The sequence below is a fragment of the Ambystoma mexicanum genome, chromosome 6p (genome assembly GCF_040938575.1).
Source record: "Ambystoma mexicanum isolate Mex_15411 chromosome 6p, UKY_AmexF1_1, whole genome shotgun sequence".
Classification (NCBI taxonomy): domain Eukaryota; kingdom Metazoa; phylum Chordata; class Amphibia; order Caudata; family Ambystomatidae; genus Ambystoma; species Ambystoma mexicanum.
The window spans coordinates 1,144,772,426-1,144,800,090 of record NC_090935.1 but is presented as its reverse complement, the minus strand read 5'-3'; the positions used below and the strand labels follow the sequence as shown (position 1 = coordinate 1,144,800,090).

Below are 27,665 nucleotides of genomic sequence, written 5' to 3'. Positions count from 1 at the left end.
TCATGAATTACCCTTATACCAATTTTAACAACTTGTGCTGCAGCACTGGGTCTTGTAATTAGCGGATGATGCAAGGATATGGGTGTAAACCTCTTCTTTAGCAATCCCTAGAGAATGCTGAGGTTGCAGGCATCCATATCCTTGCCATTTAACCAATTGACGGATTTGAAGACGACTCACCAAAAAATGTTAAAAATTTGAATGGTGGTCATGTAGGGAAGATTCCTATTACTTGCCTCTGATTTTCTCTCCCACTGTTGTGTATGTGCATATTGACTGTAGAACCTTTCTAGGGGTTATTATATTCTGGTCTCTTTTATGAGCCATAGATCTGTTTGATGCCTGAACTTAACCCTAACTCAATGAGCAACAACTTATGTTCTCCCAATCATTCTTAGGGTACGCTTACCGCAGCTTTATTATGAAAGCAAGTGATCTGAGTTGCTTAACAATGTCACGGTTTCGGTTATTGAAAAATGTATTTCTTTGTAAATTCGTTTTTTTTCCTTTCAATTCTGTCCTAAGCAGAGATCTATTTGACACAAAACTGACATTTCAAGAAATAAGCCCCCATGAGACAATCCGGAGCTGGGCTTTGTGATGCATTGTGCCTCCAGCAGCTTTTTACTCCCACCCCTTCTGTCATCCATCTGCCAATCCGGACGTTTTAGTAAATCGCTTACTCTAAGCTAAGTCAATGAGACGGAGAGATAGACCAAGGCATCGAAGGGTGAGTGAAATGGTGAAGAGGATAATTAATAACACGCCTGTGGTGTACAGGTGGAATGAGGTTAGGTAGTTACTTGATAGTGTAGTCCTATCTGATCTGTGAGTGGTTTGAGGTGCCAGAGTGCTGTGGTGTTTTTGATTGCTTAAGATTGCCACATGACTGTTATATTGCGCCGTGTTGTGTTGAGCGGTCTCAGAGCAGTCATTCTTAATCTGTGCTTTTTATTTTTGGGAAAAAAGACATTTTCACTGGGGACCCACTTCGACACTCAAAGGTGCGTGCGCAAGTCACAGCATCTGCTAAGATCCCACAATGTTTTGACAATCAACCGTAGGTTAGTGGCACATACAGGATTGCAACCTTGGAACAACTTTCTCAGATGAGAATCAAGCAGAGGAGTTAATTTACACACACCAAGTCTTTCATCTATAAAAATTAAGGTTACTACCTATATAATGTTATTCTTCAGACGCAAGACATGTGAAGGCTCACTCCCCGTCTTACACATGCAAATACAAATGAATATGAAACACCCCAATGGGAAATGAGACTAAGAGAACAGGTTGCAAGAGTTAAGTTTACTTTATAAAGAGTTGTCATCCAGAGAACTCTGCTGCCCGAGAGCACTCTGGCAAACAATACAAAGATTGGTTTATGAAGGGACAAAGCGTCATCGCCGACATCCTACTATATGGGACTACAAATGCTTGGGATTGGGTGAATAACATTGACACATATACGGCTATGGGTGCTGCTTCATCCTGATTGGTTGCTCCATTGGCGGGAGGGTGAGCATCACGTGGTCCGGCTGCCAGTATCCAGGAGGGGCGAGGGTCAGGTCTCGGTGAGGCAGGGCAGACACTAACTAAGCTAGCATAAAAAAATACCACTAGACATATAATAAACAATGACCATTCGTATGAGCTTTAGTAAATCTTCTTGAACCTATAAATTGCAGAAACAAAATACACCAATGAATAGGATCAAGGGTACTCCTACACGAAGGGCTCCCACAATTGGTTTGAAAAAATGACTCTTTGAAATTGTTATCATAGAGAAAGATCTCTAGAGGACTTTTTATGTTGTAATTGCATGAGTCAAAAACACAACAACACAATTTACAGAGAGAGAATAGACATCATCAATGGTTTGTTGGACCAGAACATAAACGTAAATGCTTTAAAACACCATTTACCACCAATGCCCGGGACAAAGTTAAAAATGGTGTGTGCAACAAACCCAACCTCTGTGGAGGTTTGTCAAAATAGACACAGTTCAATTGTGAAACAATTGAAAGCGGAATTCTAAAGACAACGTAAAACAACTAAGAGGCAACAGATAAGATTTTTCATGTGTGAACAGCAATCAATGTGCTGTGAATTCGGGGAGTAGTATGTCTACACCAGGTGTTTCGGCCGTTTAGAATTGGGCTAAATGAGCCTCATCTTTGGGACGGCCATTATCAGGACAAGGTTCTGTACACGGGACGTCTAAGCTGTGGGGAAGGGAGATCACAATCAGGCGGGTGTATGAGCCGCAGAACTAATTTAAATTGACTGAATCAAAAATGTGTAGTCACAAAATAGAAAACACACAGCTTACCTATGTAGCAACTGATAGGCACTGTATTAGAGATCCATACGCCACACTGGGCTGGTTTCTAGGTACTCCTGTTGTGTTAAACAGAAAAAAGGGGGAGTGAGTCTAAACCCCAACCGTTATGTACATAATAAATATAAATGTACACAAAGCATAAAACGTGTCTTACCTTTCACCGAATAACTACAGGTAAAAAGGTCCAATGTGGTGTAAAGCGGTCAGCCATCAAAGGTATGGCTGCAAGTAAACAGAAAGTCACATTTAAGTGTCTGAATGTAACGACTGCTCATGTGAAACTAAAAGTGCCCATGCTGGCGAATTTACTTTTGGTGGTGGGCCAGATAGGCTGTCAAAAGGCTGCGTGCAGAGAGCGGGGCATCTTCGAGTGACTGAAGGAGCACACTGCACAGCGTGGGAAAAAGCTGTTGCCAAGGCTGCATGAGTGTTTTATATGGCAGCGATGTTAGGATCAGGCTGAAATCGAGCAGCCAGAGAAAAAATGTATAGCGCTCGAACTGGTGGTGCATAGTGATAATAAATCAATTTAGAGGGCACACGGGATACACATCTGTCTTAAAAATTAATTTAGGAGCTAAAATTAGCCAACTGGTTGTCATGGTAACCGTCATGTGACTCATTCAAAAAAATCATGCATCAACAGAGTGTAAGATGACCTCATGGGGATGTTAACAAATCCGTTGAAAAGTCGGCGCATGATTAGAAAATGAGCCCAATATGTACAGCTCTTGGAATGCATAGGCAAATAGTAAAGCAATAATAAATACATGGCACATAATGCAGGTACATAATTGCATAGTCATAGAAAGCCGCAAAATGCATTAATAGGTACAACTCTTGGAATGCATAGGCAATAGTAAAGCAATAATAAATACAAGGCACGTGGTGCAGGTACATAATTGCATAGTCATAGAGAGCCACAGAGTGTACTGATTAAATACCAGCCGTGGGCAAAAGAACATATAAATTGTACTGCTATCCTAAATAGATGGCAAAAGAGAGCCGAAACAAAATGCTCACTAAATGTGCACACAGACATAAGAATTGGACTGGATGGAAATCGATATATAGAAAACCGGAAAAACAGTGGCATTTTTTGGAAAAGAATTCTAGTAGGCATACCGGGCACATCATTTGGTCTAGATGTAAAAATATCTAAACAAATGAATGTTCAAGAAACCAAAACACAACATTTTTGAGAACAGTGTCACAATGGACATTCAAGTGTGTCAAAGATGGTTTAAAGAAAAGACTTCCATTCCAATGAAATGTTTAAGCCAGAATTTACGGTGTTAAGTCTGTGCACCCACCGTTGCTCTAACTGAGTCAATGTTTTATTCAAATCCCCACCCCTCCTTGTCGGGTTCACTTTCTGAAGAACAAACCACCTTAAATCTGTGTCTTTGTGATTTTTACTAGTAAAATGTTCTACTAGGGGCTTGTCTGGTATTTTGTTCCTGATGCAGGAACGATGCTCGGAAATGCGCATTTTAATTGCACGTACTGTTTTCCCCACGTATAGAAGATTGCATGGACACTGTATGATGTATATAACACCCTTGGTGTTACAATTAGTGACATCATTCGTAGTCCATTGCACCTTATCGTGTTCGAATGATTTCTTTTGTAGGGTCAGAGGGCAGGCGACACACTGGCCGCACTTATGTTGTCCAGTGACAGGTGGTAGATCCCAGAGTGTGCGCTGTGGTTGGGATGGTGGCTCTATGAAAGTATGGACGAGAGCATCTTTTAAACTCCTGTTTTTCTTAAATGCGAAACGTGGTACATGCTGCAATGTTCCTGGATGGGTTACCAAGTGACATTTTTTCTCTGGCTGCTCGATTTCAGCCTGATCCTAACATGGCTGCCATATAAAACACTCATGCAGCCTTGGCAACAGCTTTTTCCCACGCTGTGCAGTGTGCTCCTTCAGTCACTCGAAGATGCCCCGCTCTCTGCACGCAGCCTTTTGACAGCCTATCTGGCCCACCACCAAAGGTAAATTCGCCAGCATCGGCACTTTTCGTTCCACATTAGCAGTCGTTACATTCAGACACTTAAATGTGACTTTCTGTTTACTTGCAGCCATACCTTAGATGGCTGACCGCTTTACAACACATTGGGCCTTTTCACCTGTAGTTATTCGGTGAAAGGTAAGACACGTTTTATGCTTTGTGTACATTTATATTTATTATGTACATAACGGTTGGGGTTTAGACTCACTCCCCCCCCCTTTTTTCTGTTTAACACAACAGGAGTACCTAGAGACCAGCCCAGTTTGGCGTATGGATCTCTAATACAGTGCCTATCAATTGCTACATAGGTAAGCTGTGTGTTTTCTATTTTGTGACTACACATTTTTGATTCAGTCAATTTAAATTAGTTCTGCGGCTCATACACCCACCTGATTGTGATCTCCCTTCCCCACAGCTTAGACGTCCCGTGTACAGAACCTTGTCCTGATGATGGCCGTCCCAAAGATGAGGCTCATTTAGCCCAATTCTAAACGGCCGAAACACCTGGTGTAGACATACTACTCCCCGAATTCACAGCACATTGATTGCTGTTCACACATGAAAAATCTTATCTGTTGCCTCTTAGTTGTTTTATGTTGTCTTTAGAATTCCGCTTTGAATTGTTTCACAATTGAACTGTGTCTATTTTGACAAACCTCCACAGAGGTTGGGTTTGTTGCACACACACCATTTTCAACTTTGTCCCGAGCATTGGTGGTAAATGGTGTTTTAAAGCATTTACGTTTATGTTCTGTTATGGTCCAACAAACCATTGATGATGTCTATTCTCTCTCTGTAAATTGTGTTGTTGTGTTTTTGACTCATGCAATTACAACATAAAAAGTCCTCTAGAGATCTTTCTCTATGATAACAATTTCAAAGAGTCATTTTTTCTAACCAATTGTGGGAGCCCTTCGTGTATGAGTACCCTTGAACCTATTCATTGGTGTATTTTGTTTCTGATTTAACCCTCCTGGGAAGAATAGGTTCCATCAAAGTGGTTGTTCCTAAAGAATCCTTTAGGAACTCCCGTCCCCTACACACTTTCTAATGTCTGAAGATCAGACCAAACATTCAAGTAGGTAATCAATAGTTCATATTAACCATTTGGTATAATTGACAATTTGATATATGAAACTCTCTTTTTCAATATTTCGGTAAAACACAATATTTTATTATACAAATAAAGAAGCCTAACGCGTTTCGAGTCACAGACTCTTCTTCAGGGGCAATATCACAATTCATCAGATTTCTAGAAAGTAGAAAAGAAACATCTTAGTGTAATATTTCACACTGTAATTTCAACAATAACAAAGTAACTATTTTTAACAATTTTTAACAATTTTTAACAAATCACGTATTAATACATACTTAGATCAATCAGGGTCCTCTATAACATAGAGGTGAATCAGCTAGTGTAGCTATTATTAAAAATGTGGAGAAAAAGAGCTTCGCTCGGCTCAAAATAACCAGAATTCTATCGTATCAATCCACACATGCAGTCAAGAGAGATTGCTGTCAAAAAATCTTTACTCAGTATGGTCGGAAGAAAAGCGGACAACACTTACCCCAACAAGTGGGTGTCTAGATAAGAAAACAATCCTAGAGGTGTATATATTCATGAAGTAAATGATTGATAGGACCCCGCGTCCAACAGTGATCAATATTAAGTCTGCAATACAAATAATACCTCTAATTAGGAAAAGAAGTAGAGTCTCGGTGGAATGTAGTAAAAGAAAATAGATAAACACTTACATCGATAATGATGTCCTACTCAACGGTACCCAGAAAAAATCCTAACCGCAAAAAGCTGAAAGTAAGAAGAAAAGGATAAGTGCTAGTTCGAATAACGAGTCAGTCAATGGTACAGGGAAAGGTACCTAAGCTACTTACAGAATTCGCCAAAGATCAACGAACGTGGGAGCCGAGGAGTGATACATCTCACCAGAGTAGGATGCGTTGTTGCTATTAACACCACTTCCTCGAGGAGGTAACTTACAGAAGTTACTAGCCCAGAGAGAACTTTTTTGGATTCATTGCCTCGACTCCCTCTCCCCTTTGGGGATGAATGAAGACTATTATCTGGGCCCTTTTTTATAAATTTGTCTATACATTTTATATATCATGTATCCAAATTTACTGCCTTTCATCATAAAATATGCAACTTTATTTCCATTCTTTTGTAATAGGTCTATTTTTCATGTGACTGTGTAAGATTGTACACCCCTAGGTGGGCAGGCAGTACATGTATTTTCTAAAGACTCTTCAGTTTTGGACATTTATGACTGACAATTTCACTGATCTTCACTTATTTTATCATCTCCATTGCTTATTCTTTTACGTAACAAGTATTTCACTGTCTTACGCTACTTCCTTTTCCGTAGTTTTTTACAGCCACAATCACGTTCTGACGCAGATCATGTCACTATGGTGACGGCGCTATGAGTATTCCACAATTTGCTTACTTCCTTACGCTACTCTCCTTTCTACGTGAATACTTTGACTTTTTTAGCGTTCGCGCATGATAAATGACGACATTCTCATGACGCCCTACATCTTTCCATCAAACGCACACGCATACGCCATCTTGATACGTCACGATGCTGTGTTTACTTTCCTTCCTTAGGGTATTGCGCATGTTCGCATATGACGCAAGCCTTATGACGCTCTTGACATTTTCCTTAGGCGCACGCGCAATCTACTGCGCATGCACTTCTTTACACTTCTTTGAGTATAAATAAATAGCACACATTGGAACAACGCATCCTACTCTGGTGAGATGTATCACTCCTCGGCTCCCACGTTCGTTGATCTTTGGCGAATTCTGTAAGTAGCTTAGGTACCTTTCCCTGTACCATTGACTGACTCGTTATTCAAACTAGCACTTATCCTTTTCTTCTTACTTTCCGCTTTTTGCGGTTAGGATTTTTTCTGGGTACCGTTGAGTAGGACATCATTATCGATGTAAGTGTTTATCTATTTTCTTTTACTACATTCCACCGAGACTCTACTTCTTTTCCTAATTACAGGTATTATTTGTATTGCAGACTTAATATTGATCACTGTTGGACGCGGGGTCCTATCAATCATTTACTTCATGAATATATACACCTCTAGGATTGTTTCCTTATCTAGACACCCACTTGTTGGGGTAAGTGTTGTCCGCTTTTCTTCCGACCATACTGAGTAAAGATTTTTTGACAGCAATCTCTCTTGACTGCATGTGTGGATTGATACGATAGAATTCTGGTTATTTTGAGCCGAGCGAAGCTCTTTTTCTCCACATTTTTAATAATAGCTACACTAGCTGATTCACCTCTATGTTATAGAGGACCCTGATTGATCTAAGTATGTATTAATACGTGATTTGTTAAAAATTGTTAAAAAATAGTTACTTTGTTATTGTTGAAATTACAGTGTGAAATATTACACTAAGATGTTTCTTTTCTACTTTCTAGAAATCTGATGAATTGTGATATTGCCCCTGAAGAAGAGTTTGTGACTCGAAACGCGTTGGGCTTCTTTATTTGTATAATAAAATATTGTGTTTTACCGAAATATTGAAAAAGAGAGTTTCATATATCAAATTGTCAATTATACCAAATGGTTAATATGAACTATTGATTACCTACTTGAATGTTTGGTCTGATCTTCAGACATTAGAAAGTGTGCAGGGGACGGGAGTTCCTAAAGGATTCTTTAGGAACAACCACTTTTTTGTTCTTACATATCCAACCTAGATGCCAAGGTTGAGCCTTTGCCCCCCGCACCTCAAAACTCCATATAAACATTATAGAATGTCTTCAACAATACCCTTGCAAGTAGTTAATCAAAAGAACCTTTAATATAGGTGTGCCTTAGTGTTATCTGCTGTTCTTTTAGAATAGGTTCCATACCAGGAGCCCAAATGTTTTGAACCTATAAATTGCATGCATAAAAATCAGAGCATCATTCATTACGACTTATATGGAGTTACCAGGCTTAGGGGTCTTGGTCAGTGTGATTACATCGATCATGGGGTGGGTCTGAGTGCATCAAAGCAACTATGGGGCACGCTGACATTTGTTAGTTCTAAGGTGCAATATACTGTGACAGAGGTCTAGTTTTAGTAGGGGGCACACTGGGGTGGGCTTCACAGCGGGGTCACACCTCTAGTACATCAAGGGAATACCTTAAGGGGCACAGGGTTATAGTGGCAGTAATTTTCCAACTGCGGGGGTAAGAGGGCACAGGCAGGTTTGTGGAGATGGATGAGCTACAAACCGGTTCACACACAGGACAGTGATCTCGGAGGAAGAGTGAGATGTTATATTAGTATATTTATTTCAATTGTCCCTGGCGCATCCGTGAGATATGAAGCTGTGAAGCTTTCAGACAGAGTGAGAAAAGGTGGGGGCCATGAGCACGGAGTGCGCAGCGCTGCAGAGGGGAGAGAAGCCTTTTCGTATTATCGCAGTGAGGCCTAGTCCAAAGATGGAGCAGAGGGTGCACAAAATGGACGTCCACTGTTTCTCACAACAGCCCCGCTTGACGCAGGCAATGGAGGCGTCCCCCGCTATTGTGCGAGCAAGTGGTCTACATTGTGCTGAATATGTGAGGGGGGCCTAAACGACCCTCAGTACCACACATTCCACCCTTTCGTTACATCTAAGCTGGTAAGATAGCTCAGCGGGTTGAGCACTTGATGCTGCGATCTATGTGTGATTCGCAGGTTCGAATCCCGGCAAGGCCAACTCAGCCTTTCATCCTTCCGAAGTCGATAAATGAGTACCAACTTCGGTTGGGATGATAAATGTATGTAAATATGTTCTCTGTAAAGCGCTTTGGATTAAGGCGCTATATAAATAACAAATCATTATCATTTTCATTATCTAAAGTAACAAACAAATCCTTTTTATTATTCTCCCTCCAATAATACTCTGCTTCTTGCACTGCCTCATCCTATGCCGGTGTACCTTTTATTGGCATCCAAGCCCTACAGACGCCTCTTGGGCTCTGTCCTCTCCTGGCGTATTCATCAGGTGCATGCGCTCCCGATTTTTCGGCAAACACCGCCTTCCATGGCTGTGAGAAGGTCTAGAATGTACCGCTTCTGCATTGTCATTAGACGCAGGGTGCAGAGTTACACCTTGATCACATTAAATCCCTCTTCAGTGTCGTCGGCCAGTTGGATCAGTTCCCAGCGGACGATCTGCAGCCATTTGGCATTTGCTCGCGCCTGAAGTCCTGGCACCAGGAGGGAGGCAAAGAACGTTTCAGCTGAATTAAACAATTTATATTTATCCGGAATCTCGGAGAGGAGTTTGGACGATTCACTGGAGATATAGTTTGACCTCTTTTTGCGGGACAATCTGTCTTGTAGCTCATCTTTAGACAGAATGTCGTACGGGGAAGGCTCTATTGCTGTTGGTTGGGGTGCTGCCAATGTGCAAGCCGAATCCCCTGCTGCCGATATGCCAGCCGCATCTCTCCCCCCTTGGATATGGCTTTCTGGGATTACCATTAGCGCTGAGTGCAGGGTGGCCAGGTTGCATGTACCCTTCCATGATGCCGGTAGATGCAGGTAAGCTTGCTTGCCACACACCCAATACATGTCCATGAGCGCTGCTGTGCGTTTTTTCATATCTGGGATGATGGTTTTGTTGCATTTTCTATTGGAACCCATTTGTACCTTCCCTTCGCCATGGAAACAAAGTTCGTACAGAATTTCTCCGTTTTTTTGATGGGTTTCTCAAGTGCAGTAACCCATGTGAGTTTTGCAATGTGTTGGGACCAGACAGGAAGGAGTACACGTTTCTTTGACCCATTGATAGTTTTCTTCAGTTAAGACTCGTAATGCTTCTGCTTTACATGTGATTGTCCCACCCTGCCACTTGTTTTCTGTGAACCTTGTCCATTTGATAACAAAAAATGGTTCTTTGATGTAAATCACTCCTTGCGGCTTGCTCGTGCAGGTTCTCTCTTTCTCCAGCATTTCTATTGTAACTGTGTGCGACTGGAAGGTGCTCCGAATTCTACGTAATATGGGATGAATTAAGCAATGGGCATCCAACAAGGGCACTTCTTGAGGTATAAGTATCTTAGGTGTGCCTGAAGCATGCAGTATGAGAGAGCAGACCTAGCAGCTCTCATTTGTGGCTTGTTTCTCTGTTGCACTCATGTCCGAGTACCACTTGTTTGACCGATCTGGGTGGCGGGGGTCTTCAATTTCGATTAACCCCAGATCATGGTAAACATCATATCTTTTCCCTCCCACCCCCCTTTTCCATCTCCTCCTCCCCCCTTCCCTGTTATTTATCATTTTCACTCTCATAATTTACGGGAAAGACATCTGCCCATGTTGTGTCACTGAATTCGCTATCAACTTACCAGGACGGTGTTGCTGGAGTGTCTTGTGTACTCAGTGTCAGCCTTAAAGTGCATTACAGTGCCTTGTGAGGTAGGTTCTACGGTTGTGTACACATCAGTATTTGTCAGATCAGGGTCACTATCCCACGAGTAGTCCCCATCATACTGATTGGTCTCGTTATCTTTACTTAGTTCTATAGCGTAAAGAGAGAAAAGTGGAGTTTTGGCGGTTCGATTTTTATGCAACGTGGTAAGATTGTTGTTTACAGAACCATTATGCTTCCACATGGTTGTAACTCCAGCCCATATGAGCGTTGAGCCTTCCTGTATCAGCTTTGCCCCACTCCCCCCCTCTTTCATATCCTTAATTGTCCAATACCAGGCTGCAAAAAATAACCTCACAGAAAACAATATTGCAGAAAATGTAAGTCTGCATTCAAAGCTGTATCACATATTCATTCTACTATCTACCCTATCACTATCTATATTTGTGTCATTGTTAGTGAGGGCCCTCCTTTCTGCCATTTGTCCACCTGAAGGGGCGATATAAAATTAAGTACAGTGCATACATACTTTTAATCTTTTCTTACATTAATTTCTTTTCTATTGACATCACATTCATTTTTTTACTTTGCTGTTATTTAACTCTTTATATTTTCAATTTGCACAATTCTATTCTATTTTATTAATTTTATCTTTAAATGAAGGAAAAATACTCATTTATATACCATAAAAACTTTAGTAGTCACTGCTATTTTTTCTTTATACAGTGCAGCAAGAGAGAGTGAGAGAGACAGCGAGAGAGCTATATGCTGTTTCATATATATATATATTTCTGAGGCTTGTGGAATCTGCTTAGATCACATGCTGTGCATAGGCCGACATCTAGTGGAAGCTGTGGAGTATTACAGTTTGTTTTTCGAAACTCGAAAATGGGCGTCGACACAGGGCCTGCCAGTAATACTATCCCTAGTGTGACGTCCACTGTACCCAAGATCCCTCACGCGTCTAGGATCCTCAGATTGTTTTTTTCCGCCATACTGGTCAGAAGCATTTTGCAGAGTCCCCTGGCCTTAGCCATACTTTTGCTAAAATATTAATTTATTTACATCCTTCCCCCATCCCAACGTCGAACTTCGACACTCGACGCCGGCTGGAGAAGAAATCGACCGTAGGCTGCTGCACGACGGATTTGGCCTCGGAAGGCCTCTGGCCTCGGCCTGGGCCTTGGAAGGCCTCTGGCCTCGGCCCTGCAAGTAGGGAGAGTGGGGGGTTGTACATACCCTACACTCTTGGTGTATAGGTACACCTTATACATTTCCTACACTTAACAGCCCGCTGCCTCAAGGGGCGTATGGAGGGTACCCCTTTTCAATTCTGCCCCAAGTGCAATCGCAAATAACCTTGGGTCGAGAGGCACGCCACGTGCAATCTCTGCTTGCCGAGGGACCACCCCGAAGCGAACTGCAGAGCGTGTAGTAGGTTTAAACCTAAGACACTTAAGGACTGTTCGAAGCGTTGGGCCCACCACGCCAGGCAAGCGGCCATGGCAGTGGAGGGCGCCTTCAGCGACGGCAGCGACGCCGTACTTTCGGACGGCGAGGGCACTACGGCGTCGAAAGACATGCGAGCGCAAGTCCCCGACCTCGGAAGGTCGTCCGGCAGGGCGGCTATGGGGAAGACCCCCGGCGACACAAGCGCTTCACACACCACACACACTAAACACACAAAGTCCAACTGAGACTCGACGACGTCGAGTTCTCGGAAAGAGGCACAAACAGAACGGTCCGATTCGGTGTCCTCTGGGCGTTCTCGTTTGAGATCGCCGCATGACTCCAGGCAATCATCCACTCTTGCCAAGAGTGCCTCGCTCCCTAGGCTAACAGAAGTTCGATCGTCGGAGGACGAAGACAACTTCCATCCCCAGGCCGCGCTCCAGGAGTCGGAGCCCGCAGACAAAATCAGCAAGGCCCCACGCTCGAAGGACAGGGACCCTACCCCCGATCCTCGACGCCAGGCGTCGAAAACCTCCGGAGCCACAAAAGGACAGGGAAAACATTTTTCCACCCACGGGGAGGGGGGAAAACAGCAGAAGAAGCAGCCTTTGCACTCTTCCACACCTGTGAAACACACCACTCCCCCTAAACAGTCAGACAAGACCAGGTCTGCTGATATGTCTAAAACCAGCAAATCTACTCAAGATAAATCCCCAAGACTTGCTGAGAGAGTCATTCCCAGTTCCAAAAAATGGTCCAGTGAAGACATAGATAGGGTAATGTCAAGGATGTCTTCTTTGGCTGATTTTTACGATAAAAATCCAGACCATTTCCTTTCGTATGATCCACAAGGGGCCACACCCTCAGGCTCTAATGATCCTATCCCCCCCGAGTAAGAAGCCCCGGTTTGAAACACCGATGAGGTCTACAGACCCCTTCGAGGTACAACCATACTCAAGACCATACTCACTGTATCAAGGAGAGGCTTCCTTTGGTGAGGACCAAGAATTTGGCATGGTAGAAGAGCAAACCGGGACGGGATACTATGGGGACGATGAGGACCAAGAAGAGGAAGAGGAAGACCCTGAAACCTACAGAGTAGATTCCCCAGTAGAAAACGAAGCCCCGGTTACCGACTCCCCTGTCGATAACCAACCCCTCCTAAACGAGGTTCTCGCACGTGCAGCAGAACATTTCCCTATTGACACCCACGGTGTCCAGGAGGAGAGGGACTTCGCAGAGGAGTTAGTGGGAGAAAGGAGGCCTGTCGCCCAGACCATCCCGATCCTTAAGTCCATTCAGCGAAGAATAGACCCGTCCCTGGTGAACCCGAACCTCACCAGAGCAGTCAATCCCAGGGTTGAAAAACTTTTCAGGGCAGCCCAGTCTGGCCCTCTCTATATAAGAGGACATCTGAAGCCAGACTCCCTAGTAGTCACTAACACTCGTAAGAGGGCTGGAACACCCTTGTCATCGTCCGAAGCTCCTCCCGACAAGGAGAGCAAAAAACTATATGGTTTCGGCAGAAAAGTAGCCTCAACGTCCGCCTATCAAGCAAGGATTGAAAACTCCACCACCCTGTTGGCCAGCTACAACTGCCATCAGTGGGAAGAAGTCGGGGCAATCATAGCCTCTGCTCCTGAACCTTTAAAGGGCCAGTTAGCTTGGATTTCCGCAGAGGGTAGAGCCGTATATGGGTGCATTTTGAAAGCAACCTTTGACGCCGCGGACAACGCAGGCAGATTGATAGCAGAAGGCACTGTTATCAAGAGACATGCGTGGTTACGGCAGTCTGGTTTTAAGGCAGAAACCCAGGCATCATTGTTGGACAAACCGGTGGAAGCCGATCTGTTGTTTGGTAAGGTGGTCGAAGACGCACTGAAGAATGCCAAGGACGAATACGAGACACTCAAGTCCCTTGGCCAGTTAACCAATAAACCCCCTAACCAGAGAGGGAATAGTAATTTTCGTCGCCCACGCTGCCAAAATTCCCAGAGAGGATCTAACTATTCCCAGGGGCAGGGTACACAGTGGAACAACAAACAGTCTACCCAGGGTTACGGCAGGGGTAATAGGAGAGGTCGTGGTAAAGGCAGAGGAAGCCCCAGCAAGGGAGGCGGCACGCCTCCACCAAAGCAGTGACACTCAGTTCAGGGTCCCTTCTCACGCAACCCCGGTAGGGGGTCGTATTTCCAACTTCACCCAGGCTTGGGAAGGGATCACATCAGACAGATGGGTGCTGTCAACAGTATCCACAGGGTATTGTATAGAACTACTGCAGCGTCCCCGGAACCATCCTCCACGACAAAGAGTACACTCTTTAGAACATCAGAAGATTCTCCTCGAGGAGATCGCCATTCTGCTAGAAAAGGACGCGATAGAACTCGTCCCGGGACACCAGGTAAACAAGGGTATTTATTCAACTTGCTTCCTTGTGCCAAAGAAAGATTTGACAATGTGCCCAGTATTGGACTTACGGCCTGCCAACAAGTATGTCAAGCCCCAAAAGTTTCATATGACTACGCTACAAGAGGTAATTCCCCTCCTAAAAAAGGGGGATTACATGGCAACCTTGGATATGAAAGATGCTTATTTTCATATTTCCATGTTCCCAGCCCACAGAAGGTACTTGCGCTTCAAGGTGGACAGTCGACACTACCAATTCAAGGTACTGCCCTTCGGGATAGCTTCAGCACCAAGGTACTGGCGGTGGCGGCTGCACACCTATGCAGGGAGGCAATCCCAGTGTACCCTTATCTGGACGACTGGCTCATAATGGGGGAAACCCCAGTAATTTGCAGGACAAACATTCAAAGGACTATCGACCTCCTCCACGAGTTAGGCTTCTCAATCAACGAGAAAAAGTCAAGACTGGTGCCAAGCACCTCCAAACAGTTCCTAGGAGCAATCCTAGATACTCAAGAGGGGTTGACCTTTCCTTCAGAGGAAAACATTCGGAATATACTACTGCAAATTCCGCATTATCAGTCCGGTCGCCAAATAACGGTACGCAAAGCAATGCGTTTACTGGGCATGCTGGCGTCATGTATTTACCTGGTACCCAAGGCGCGCCTGCGCATGCGTCCCATGCAGGAATGGTTGGCGAAACAGTGGTCTCAGGCAAGTGGTGAGTGGGGCGATCTAGTGGTCGTTTCGCCAACACTAGTACAAAGCCTTCACTGGTGGACAAGAGAGAATCTCGCACAGGGGAAACCCTTTTACGATCCCGAAGTACAGGCAGTAGTCACTACCGATGCATGTCTCACGGGGTGGGGAGCTCACCATCTCCACCACACAGCTCAGGGTCTCTGGTCTCCCTCAGTGGCCAAGAACCACATCAACCTGCTAGAGCTTCTGGCAATATTCAGAGCGCTTCAAGCGTTCGAGCTCCACCTACTAAACCTGTCAGTGCAAATCTGGACGGACAGCACAACAGCCATGTTCTACCTGAACAAGCAAGGAGGGACTCGTTCGCCAAATCTGTCCAAGCTTGCCCAGAAAATCTGGATATGGGCACTCAGACGGAACATCTTCCTGTCATCACAACATGTTCCAGGGGAGCTCAATTTCCTAGCGGATGCTCTGAGCAGACACTCCCTCCCAGAGGAACACGAATGGGTTCTACACAGAGAGGTCGTAGAAGATATCTTCTCTCAGTGGGGTTTCCCCACTATAGACTTATTCGCCACAAGCGAAAACAGACAATGCCCAGGATTTGTATCCAGGTTCCCCCAACCAGACTCCCAGGGGAACGCCCTGTGGATGAACTGGTCAGGGATGCTTGCGTACGCTTTTCCACCAACTCCTCTCATCAGGAAAGTGGTGAACAAGATGAACAGAGAATCGATGATGCTCGTCCTAGTTGCTCCCATGTGGGCAAGACAACCGTGGTTCCCACACCTACGCAAGATGGCGGTGTGCGAGCCCATCAAACTTCCAGCCTGGTACAACCTACTGTCCCAGCACCAAGGTCAAACAGTGCACCAGCAACCCAACTCAATGAACCTGGCAGCATGGCTCCTGAGGTCATAGAGTTTGGACATCTCAATTTACCACAGAGGTGTATGGACATCCTAAAGGAATCTAGGAAACCAAACACAAGGCACTGGTGCTTTGACAAGTGGAAGAGGTTCGTTATCTGGTGCCAGAGTAGACAAATCAACCCTGTTGATTGCACTCCTTCCACTATTGTTACATACATGCTCCACCTGCTAGATGCAGGATTGGTTTTTAACTCACTGAAAGTACACCTGGCAGCCCTGTCGGCATACACCACTTCCCATAGCAAGGTCTCGTGGTGGAAAGTACCAGTAGTTAAAGCCTTCATGGAAGGAGTAAAGAGACTTCACCCTCCGATTTCAAACCCACCACCAGGGTGGGACCTTAATGTGGTGCTAGCCAAGCTCATGGGACCCCCTTTCGAGCCCATGCATAAAAGCAGTCTCAAACACCTGACTTATAAAATGGCCTTCTTAGTAGCTATTACTTCTATAAGAAGGGTCACTGAAATTCAGGCTCAGTCAGTGCAGGATCCCTTCTTTACGGTCCATAAAGACAAACTGGTTTTACGCACACACCCTAGGTTCTCACCTAAGTTTATATCAAAATTCCATGTAAACCAGTCCATTGAGCTTCCGGCTTTCTTCCAGGACCCTCAAAGCTCGGCTGAGGTAAAACTACACACCCTAGATGTGCGTAGAGCGGTCCTCTACTATGTATATAAAACCAGACCGCTAAGAAAAACAGGTCAACTGTTTGTCTTCGTAGCTACAGGCAGAGAGGGGGATCGCGTCTCTAAAGGTGCCATCTCGAAGTGGATTATTAACTGTATCCAGCTGTGTTACTCACTCTCTGAAAGAACTCTGCCTTTCACGCCAAGAGCCCACTCTCCTAGAGGCATTGGGGCCACTCTGGCTTTCATTGCAAATGTACCCATTGACACCATTTGCAAAGCAGCTACTTGGAGCTCTATTCACACTTTTACTCAGCATTACTGCATTGACACCCATTCCAAGGCAGATACACAAGTGGGACAAGCGGTTCCAAGACATTTATTTGCTCATGACCCTTCTCACATCCCACCTCCTTCTTCAGGTACTGCTTGCTAATCTATGCACAGCATGTGATCTAAGCAGATTCCACAAGCCTCAGAAGGGATACATTACTCACCGTAATCATATTTCTGATGCTTGTATCTGCTTAGATTCACATGCGACCCACCCTTCCTCCCCTCTGAGAGAAGGCACATGGTTGCTTGTAGTCTTACCTTTCTATCTATCTGCTTGGATTATCTGTACTCACGCTACTCCTCATGCTACCTCATGTCAGAAAAAATACAATCTGAGGATCCTAGACGCGTGAGGGATCTTGGGTACAGTGGACGTCACACTAGGGATAGTATTACTGGCAAGCCCTGTGTCGACGCCCATTTTCGAGTTTCGAAAAACAAACTGTAATACTCCGCAGCTTCCACTAGATGTCGGCCTATGCACAGCATGTGAATCTAAGCAGATACAAGCATCAGAAATACGATTACGGTGAGTAATGTATCCCATATATATGTTTTTCTTATTATGCACTTTTATTGGTAATTAATTTTTTGGGTTGCCGTTTTTAATTTGTTGCATTTCGCACATCTTTATTTTAGCCACTTGCAACTTTGTTGCTCTTTTTGCTCCCCTTGAGGGGTTGTACTATTGTTTGCTCTTCTCACATCTGACAGATGCACCCAATATTTCAACCCCTTCACTTTAACCGCTGTTGGCGTACAATATATGACCTCGTAGGGTCCATGAAATCTCGGAGAGTTCCACCTCCACACAAAACTTCGTACATACACATTTTCTCTTGGCATTAATTGTCCCATTAGGATGTCCTGCGCTGGCGTTGTAGTATCTGTCAGTGTTCTGTGTGAATGGTGGTGCGATCTGTCTTGCTATGCTGCGCACTGCGCGTGTTAGTTGTGTAATGTATTCCTTAAATTCATTCCCCAGCACTGTGGCAGCACTGTGAGCATCTGATGCTCTTCTTACTGGGGAGAGTGGCGTATGAATGCGCTGTCCCCTCACTATTTCTTGCGGGCTCAAATGGTGGTCCTTACTTGGCTGTGTTCATAGTTGGAACAGCGCTAGGGGCAAGCAATACACCTAGTTTTTCTTGAGTGTTACACAATTTGGACAGTTTACTTTTGAGCAGGCTGTTGATTTTTTCTACGACTCCGTTCGCCTGCGGGTGATAAATCGAACATAATTTGTGCTTTACGCCCAACAGTGTCGTTACTTCCTTCAAAAGATCATTTACAAAATGCGTGCCATTATCTGACCTTATGACATCACATATGCCCCACCTTGAGAACACCTCCCGTGCAAAACATTTGGCAGCACACTTTGCGTCTGGGTGCGGACATGGTCTAGCTTCCACCCATCTTGAGAATGGACACACTATTACAATCAGATATCTGGCTCCACTGCATCTTCCCCCCATATCCGCGTAGTCGATGTGGAGTTTTCTAAATGGGCCCACAGGGCGTGGTAGTGTTCCTCGCAGTGTTCTAAGGGTCATTCCCGAACTGTATGTTTGGCATGTTGTGCATTCCACTCTGAACTTTGACAAATGTTCCTGTAAATTTGAAACAAACCAGTGTATTTCAGCTGCAATGTGTTGTTTAGTCACATGCGTTGGGAAGTGCAGCTGTTGAAACATTATTTCTAACAATTCCACCGGCATTACCACCTTCCCCGTGAGCTCCTGTCGCCATATCAAATCTGTTGGTGATTGTTTGCATCCTCTTTTTCCACATAATTCTTCCACAGGTGCACGTTTTTGGAGCCCTATTATTTTGGCAATTGGTGTGTGGCTGTATCCTTCTTCTGCTGTATCTGTACCGGACATTTTTACAGTTCACTCTACTGCTTGTGGGATATCAAAATAAGCTGCTGCTTTTGCGGCGGCGTCTGCTGCCGCCTTCCTCAATGAGATCGTGTCCGTGTTACTGGTATGTGCTTGGCACTTTACCAATGCTACCACTGACGGTTCTGCTAATGCTTCAATTGGCTCATTCAACAGGGATGGATGCTGTACTGGTGAACCATCTGCCCTTCTAAACCCTCTCCGCCGCTAATGTGACAATCCTGAGTGTACTTTTGTTGCGTATGCCAAGTCAGAGTATATTGTCACAGCACACCCTTTGGCTGTATGTAGCGCTTCAATTCTAGCTATCAGTTCTGATGCCTGCGCTGAATAATGTGAGGGGAGGCGTTTTTGTGCAAGCACTTCATACTCTTGTTCTTCCATTCTTACCGCTGCCGCGCCAACATGTTTTTCACCTGTCTCGCTGTCTATTGATGCTGACCCATCTACAACGTATATTTCGAGGGGATTGGGTCCTCCGACGTATTCCATTTCTATGACAGTAATCACCACAGCTGTGCTGCTTTGGAACATTTTGTGCGTCCATGACGTCGATGCGCCATCCTCGAGGACCTCCTCCAATGGCCGACGTCATCCGATGTGATAAGTAGGACGCACAACGCCCATAGCCTCAGTTCTGTTTTTTCCGCGAACGTGTTCGGTTCGTGAATCTCGGTACGCCTCGACTCTTTTGAGTTTCTGTTGTTCATCTCGGTTCTTTGAACCTGCTCGTTTGTGAAGTTATTCTTCGTGCAGGTGTCTACCTCGCCTTCCACACCGCGTCTGGGCTTTAAGAAGTGTGGGGACTGTGGGTTCAAGATGTCGGTCACGGACAACGCCTGCCTGTGGTGCCTCGGGGAGGCCCATGACACAGATGACTGCGTCGACTGCCAGTTGCTCACGTCGAAAGCCTTGCGGGAGCACAAGAAGTTGTTAGCGGTAGGTAAGATGTCCAAGCCCCGGAAGTCGAGGTCTGCGGGGCTTTCGATGGACGACTCGAGGCGCGACTCTCCGCGTCTTCGTTGGAAGTCCAGTGGGTCTTGGTCCCGGAGACGGTCTCGCCACTCCTCTGCCTCTTCGAGGCACTTCCGGAAGCGCCGTCATCGGTCGCTTTCCCCGTCCTCATCCGAGGACTCCGCCCGTCGGAGGGTCGCTTACCCCACCAAGCATGCGACACCGGAGGAATGGGCTTCCTTCGGGAAGAAAATGTTGGCGATTCTTGAATCGCAGGGCACTGGTCTGTCCGTGCCTCCGAGTGGGGTCGGTCGTGATCAGCCGAGAGACGCCGCTCGCACGCCTTCGGGCTCGGGTGGTCCTTACGATTTGCAGGAAAGGTCCCGCTCTGACAAGGGGAATCGTTCTCGGCATGCCAGGTCCCGGTCCTCGATGCGCTCAAGACCGCGTGAACCTGTGAAGTCTTTGAGGAAGACATCGACGCCTGTGGCGCCGAGGTCGTCAACGGACTCTCTTGAGGCTCCGCCTCTGAGGAAGTTGTCGGCGCCCAGGATGTCGAGGGACACGCTCGGGGCTCCTCCCTCGAGGCCTGTGTCGACGCAGTCGATGCTGTCAGCGCCGCGTCTGTCGTCAATGCTGATTCTCTCGATGTCTGCGCCGATTCACTCGACGCCCTCGACTCCTTTCAGGGCTGTGTCGACGGGGGTACCCCGTGGCTCGGGGGAACCACCCAGGAAGGCTCTGGCCAAGGTCACTTCACAAACACCCGAGTGACTAGAGGAAATATTTCACTAGACCACGCATGAACATCCCTCTCCAAATTGGTACAGTATAAAGTATTCACCGGGTCACTTGTTTCCCCTTATTCCATTCGTGTCTACCATCTATATGTGTTATTCATCATTAAATCTACACAAATCCAATTAAAGTATCAAAAATATCAGTTTATTAATTCTTTTAAAACTTTATATCATAAAAAAGCATACACATCTATAACAAGCGTGCATACAGCAATAAAAGAGTTAAGCAGCTTTTATCTCATCAATCATGTACTATAGCAATCTGCAGTGGTCTATCAATTAATCAATATTTATACATTGTCATATTAGATTAGTTTTCAATAGCGATCAATGGGTAGAACCTCACCAAATTGAGAAGGCTCGCCCAAGTCCTTATTTCTTTCAACTAACAATCTTCACTCACTCATTCCAAACTTTGATACTTCATCCACAAACATTCCCAACATGTTTCTTTCCTTTGATTTTTTGCACAACTATTAGGAAATTCATCAGGGGTAAAAACCACATTCAATTGCAATACAACGTTTTCTTCTTAGAAACATTTGGGGGATCCACATCTTATCCCTCCCTTAGTTCCTCTCTTCTGACTTAGACACCGAATGGATATCTCAGTATCATGCTACAGTCCTATTTCGAGGTCTGTCTTATCTTCATATACAAAATTGTTCTTATTCTGCTTGAGTTACACAAGGCGGTCCCTCAAAAGTTTTAGCCATTTAAATACACCATTTCCGCAAAAACCAATGTTGGACAGTATCTCCTGTCTATCGTTTTCAGATGGAGTATTTGTGGTAAATTGAGTTCTGGTTCCTGCTTATTGTATGGGCCCACGTGTTTTCAATACACTGTTGATATCTTTTAGTTAATTTGCATAGTGCTCCAACAGTGCTTGTTAGCGTCTTCCTTCTTGCCTCGGGTGTCTATTCCGGTCAAGCATGGCTTTGGTTCCAGTTCTGTGCCTTCTTACCACCATCTGGAATTCATTTCAGAGGTGGATGAGGGCTCTGATGATGGCAGGGTGCCTGACACGGTGCCTGACAAGATTCTCTCGGGCCATAGCCAGTTTGAGGACTTGAGGCAGTCCCTGCTTGATGCTAGTGGACTGGACACCTTTCCGGAGGTGGAGTTTTGTAGGCCTGAGCCTGGCACTCATGCCGATTCTTCGTACCGGCGACTTATGTAATGGGTCACCGAGTACTTAGGTTGGCCTGCTCCCCCAGGGGAGTTCGTTCAGGATGACCTTACGGATATCCTCGACATTGGTCCACCAACTGACCCGGTACTGCCATTCCATATGGCTCTGCAAAGAAGGGTGGCAGCGGCTTGGACTGCTCCGGAGAGTCTCCCGGCAGTGAGCAAGTCTTTGCTGCGAAAATACCGCCCAGCCAGTAGTGACCCCTGCTACTTGTCCAAGCACCCTACTCCGGGGAGTTTGGTGGTGCAGGCGGCTACGGCCCCGACAAAGCAGGCGTCGTACCCTACCATCCCTCCTGATAGGGACGACAAGCGTTTTGACGGCTGGGCGAAGAAAGTGTTTTCTGCTGGGGGTATGGCGCTTCAGACGGCCAACTCCATTTGTGCCTTGTCTCGTTTCAGGCACACTCTGTGGAACTATGTTTCCTTGGCGGCTGAACATATTCCCGAAGGGGATGAACGGGATGGTTTCCTTGCCATGGTTCAGGATGGCAAGGATGCTCTGTGTGAGGCCGTTCAGTCGGGTTTAGACATGGCAGATTGCGTCAGCCGGTCCATGGCGGCGAGCACCATGATACGCAGGTTTGCGTTGTTGCGGAAGTCGGGGTTTGCTCCTGATGTGCAGGCCCGGCTCCTCAACATGCCCTTTGACGGGGAACTTGTTTTTGGCAGCAAGGCTGTCGAGAGCCTTGAGAGGTTGCAGACCTCCAAAGCTGCAGCGAAGTCGTTGGGCGCTGCAGTTAGACAACCTCTGTCTTTTCATCCTAGGGGACAGCAATGGAGGGGAGGTTCCTTTCGTTATTACTCCTCCTTTGGTAAAGCGAGAGGAGCTGCCAGTCAAAGGGGCCACCGTAGGAATGCCAGAGGTGGAAAACAGGGTACTCGAGGTGCCAAGGCCGCTCGGGCTTTTGCCTCTTTGCCCTCAGGCACCGCCGCAGCCACTTCAGCTCAGTCATGAGGCCATGTCCCATGGTTCGCCGGTTGGGGGAAGGCTGGCGCAGCATCTTGCAGAGTGGCGCGCCATTACTTCAGATGTGTGCGTTCTGGAGATCATAACCCACGGCTACTGTCTTCCTTTCCGGCAGAGGCCTCAAGACAATCCACCGGGGAATCTCTCTTTGAAGAGTCTGGATCCGCTCCTTGCGCAGGAAATTCAATCCCTGTTGGAGAAAGGCGCCAGAGAACTGGTGCCTGTAGCGGAGAGGAACAAGGGATGGTATTCCCCTTATTTTTTGATTTCCAAAAAAGACGGGGGATTGAGACCCATCATGGACTTGCGCGGTTTGAACAAACTCCTCAGGAAGGACAAGTTCAAAATGGTTACTCTTTCTCAAGTCCTCCAGGCCCTTCAACTTCAGGACTGGTTGGTGTCTCTCGACCTCAAGGACGCTTATTTTCATGTGCCTATCCATCCAAAGCACAAGAAGTACCTGAGGTTTGCGGTTGGCGACTCGCACTTTAAGTCTCGGGTCCTGCCGTTCGGCTTGACCTCCGCCCCGAGGGTCTTCACCAAGCTCATGGTAGTGGTGGCAGCGCACCTCAGGAAAGGGGGGATTCACGTCTACCCCTACCTGGACGATTGGTTGATCAGGGCGCGCTCTCCCGAGCAAGTCCTGGATCATCTGTCAGTCACCTGCCACTCCCTCGACAAGCTGGGCTTCTCCCTCAACTTAAAGAAGTCCCATTTGGCACCAACTCAGAGGCTCCAGTACATCGGAACAGTGCTCGACACTTCCGTGGGGCAGTGTTTTCCTCCCCAGGTGAGGGCTCATCACATTCAGCAGATGGTGCACAAGTTTCAACTTGCCCAGACTCTCCCAACGTTCAAGTTCTTGAGACTGCTCGGCCTCATGGCATCCTGCATTCTTCTGGTGCCAGAGGCCAGGTTGCGGATGAGATCTTTGTAATGGGCACTCAAGCTCCAGTGGTCTCAGTCCTCCGACAGGATGTCGGACCCTGTTCAGGTGCCGTCTTCGGTCGCCCAGGACCTTCTGTGGTGGGCCGACGAAGGCAGTCTGATGAGGGGGGCTCAATTTTGGCTGCCCTGGCCGGAGGTGACTATCGTGACGGACGCATCCCTCACAGGATGGGGAGCTCATGCCAACGATTTGACAGCGGTCGTTGGTCTCCGTCGGAGTCCAGACTCCATATCAATCTGTTGGAGCTGAGGGCCGTCGGGCTAGCCCTGAAGGCTTTTCTGCCGACTGTACGAGGAAAGAATGTCCTGATCCTGACGGACAACACGGTGGCCATGCACTACCTCAACAAAAAGGGGGGGCAGGGTCACTTTCTCTGTGCAGGGAGGCGATGCAGCTCTGGTTCTGGGCAATCCAGCAGGAAGTTTCGAGCAGTTCATCTGGCAGGAGACAAACGAGACGGCGGACGCTCTGAGCAGGCAGAGCGCGATCTCTCACGTGGGATTTGGCTCAGGAGATTCTCCTGGAGATCTTAGGAGACGCGTTCGTGGTGGACTGCTCCTTCCCACTGCTGTACGTGTTTCCTCCAGTCCCGTCGTCCCGCAAGTACTGTGGAGGTTACAGAGGTTCGGTTCCCGGATGATCCTCATTGCTCCGACGTGGTACCCGGACCTTCTCGACTTCTCCATCTGCACTCCACGTAGTCTTCCCTACCAAGACGATCTGCTCTCACGGGAGGGGGGGGTCAGGTTCTCCATCCAGAGGTCAGGTCCCTCAACCTTCACGCTTGGTTTCTGAAAGGTTGAGGTATAAGGATTGGGACCTCCCAGAAGACGTGATGGAGGTGTTGCTTTCGGCCAGAAGCCCCGCAACCAAGTCCCTGTACCGTTGCCGTTGGAGGAAGTTCTGCGACTGGTGCAGGGTTAACAATGTGGATCCTTTTGCATATGAAATTCCCATGGTTCTGTCTTTTTTGCTTTCTTTGGCCCACAGGGGCCTTCAAGTGGGTACAATTAAAGGTTACCTGGCGGCGCTGTCTATATTTAAGCGCTCGTCTGAAGAGTGTTCCTATTTTAAAATTCCTTTAATTTCTCAGTTTCTGAAAGGGCTCACAAATGTGTTCCCTCCGTCACCTTTCCAGGTGCCCGGGTGGGATTTGAACCTTGTTCTCAAGTTTCTGATGGGTGCTCCGTTTGAGCCTTTGCATTCATGCTCTTTGAGACTGTTAACTCGAAAACGGTATTTTTAGTTGCGGTCACTTCCGCTCGCAGAGTGAGTGAGTTACAGGCACTTTCAGTTAAGCCACCCTTCACTGTGTTTCATAAGGACAGGGTTGTCCTTAGAGTTCGTCCTTCTTTTCTTCCGAGGGTGGTGTCTGAATTTCATTTAGGCCAGAAGGTTGTTCTTCCGGCATTTTATCCTCCTCCACATCCTGGTAAGGAAGAGGAGAGGCTCCATAGGCTTGATCCTAGGAGAGCGTTAAGCTTTTATATTTCACGCACGTCCCGGGTCAGAGTGGACGATCAGCTCTTTATTGGTTACGCTGGAAAGCGTTTGGGACAGGCTGTGACGAAACAGACTTTGTCTCGCTGGATTATCTCTGAGTGTTACCGCTTGGCGGGTAAGGACCCACCGGTCGGCTTACGGGCCCATTCTACCAGGGGTATGGCTGCCTCTACTGCCCTGCAGAGGGGTGTTCCTATTCGCAACATCTGTGATGCAGCCACCTGGGCTTCGATACATACTTTTGTACGTCACTATTCCCTCGATTCTATCCGGGGGCAGGATCTGGCCTTTGACAAGGCGGTTCTTTACTCCGCAATTTGATTGGGCATTCTAAATTTCTGTTTTCTAAATTCTTTTCCCACCTCCTTGCATTGGTACTGCTTTGGGAGTCTGTCATAGATATGGAATACGTCGGAGGACCCAATCCCCTCGAAGAACAAGTTACTCTCTTACCTGGTAACATTCTTTCGATGGGATGGTCCGACGACGTATTCCATATCGCTCCCTCCCTACCTTCCCCGCTACAGAATTTCTTATGCAATTGCAGCTTACATTTACGCAAGGCTTTGTGTGTCAGACTGGCAGAAGACTGGTGGCACACGTTCTGAGAAAAAACTACAACTGAGGCTACGGGCGTCGTTCGTCCTACTTATCACATCGGATGACATCGGCCGTCGGAGGAGGTCCTCGAGGACGGCGCATCGACGCAGACGCCGAAAATGTTCAGAAGCAGCACAGCTGTGGTGATTACTGTCATAGATATGGAATACGTCGTCGGACCATCCCATCGAAAGAACGTTACCAGGTAAGAGAGTAACTTGTTCTTCTCCCTCCTCCAGTGCATTTTCACTTGCTTTAGGAATGTCGTCATCTTCTCCTTCAAATGTGTTCCTATATGTCTTCTACTGTGCATGGTACAGTAATGAATATGGCAGGATTCACTGTTTTGCACCTTACTACGTGAACGTTTGGGCTTGAAATTATTATTTCATATGCTGTTGCCCTTTGTGTGGTGAGAGTGCTTTTGGATCTTTCTAGAATGACAAACAGTGAGTGTTCTGCGTATAATGTCACTGACCAACCCATCGCAATGGTGGTGCTTTTTTCTACGGCGAAGGCCGCTTCGGCAAGAGCTTGTTTGCATGCGAAGTGGCCCTGCATTACTGAATCTAGAGTGCCGCTGTAGTAGGCCAATGGCTTGTGGCCTAATGATGTCTTTTGTGTTAAAACTGCTGTCATTAAAATTCCATTGCAGTGTGAAAATAAGTAGAACTCCCGATCATAGTCAGGGTTCGCTAAAACTGGTGCATGCGCAATGAGATCCTTTAATTTGAAATACTGTGTTCTCTTGTGTCCATTTTAACGGAACGTTTCCTTTCTGTGCTTCTTTTAAAGCCTGAAATAGTGGGCGTGTGTATGCTGCATAGTCAATTATCCATGCGCGACAGTAGTTAAGAATCCCGAGGAAGTTTTGCATTTCTTTCACTCTTTTAGGCATTATTAGGTGGCGTATTGCTGCTGCTCTGTCTGGTATTATTCTTTGCCATCTTTTGAAATCAGTTGCCCCAAATAGAGTACCTCTGCTAGGCAGTATTGTAACTTACCTTTGTCCACTTTGTATCCTTTTGTGGCTAAAAAATTGAGCAATGATATTGAATCTGTCCTGCACTGCTTTTCACTCTTGCTGCAAATGAGCAAGTCATCTACGTATTGAATTATCGTACTCTACATTTATGTTGCCAAGATCTTCATGCAATATTCTGTTAAAGATGCTGGGGCTCTCACAGTACCCTTGTGGTAGTCTACAATGCTCATACCTATTGCCCCCCAATGTGAATGCTGTGAGGTATTGACAACTTGGGTCAAGTGGTATTGAGAAGAAGACATTCTTCAAGTCCACTACAGTAAAGCAAGTAGCATCCTTAGGTATGCTACATAAAATTGATGCAGGATTAGGTACTAGTAGAAATTCTTTCTGTATGACGTCATTAAGTGGGCGTAGGTCCTGGATCATCCTCCAAGTCCTGCCCCTCGCTTTTTTGATCAGAAAAATTGCAGTGTTACATGGTGACATGGACGGCACCATTATTCCTTGTTGTAATAATGCATTTATTGTTTCTCGTATCCCTTCCTCTGCTTCTCTTGATAATGGGTACTGTTTTACTCTAGGCGGTATTGCA

At 46.3% G+C, this 27,665-nt stretch overlaps 1 protein-coding gene across 7 annotated transcripts in view; it reads left to right on the top strand.

Annotated features, from left to right (window-relative positions):
• Positions 1-27,665, top strand: part of KANK1 (KN motif and ankyrin repeat domains 1) — a 1,603,545-nt gene that overhangs the window by 1,464,017 nt on the left and 111,863 nt on the right. The gene's annotated exons all lie outside the window — the stretch shown is intronic.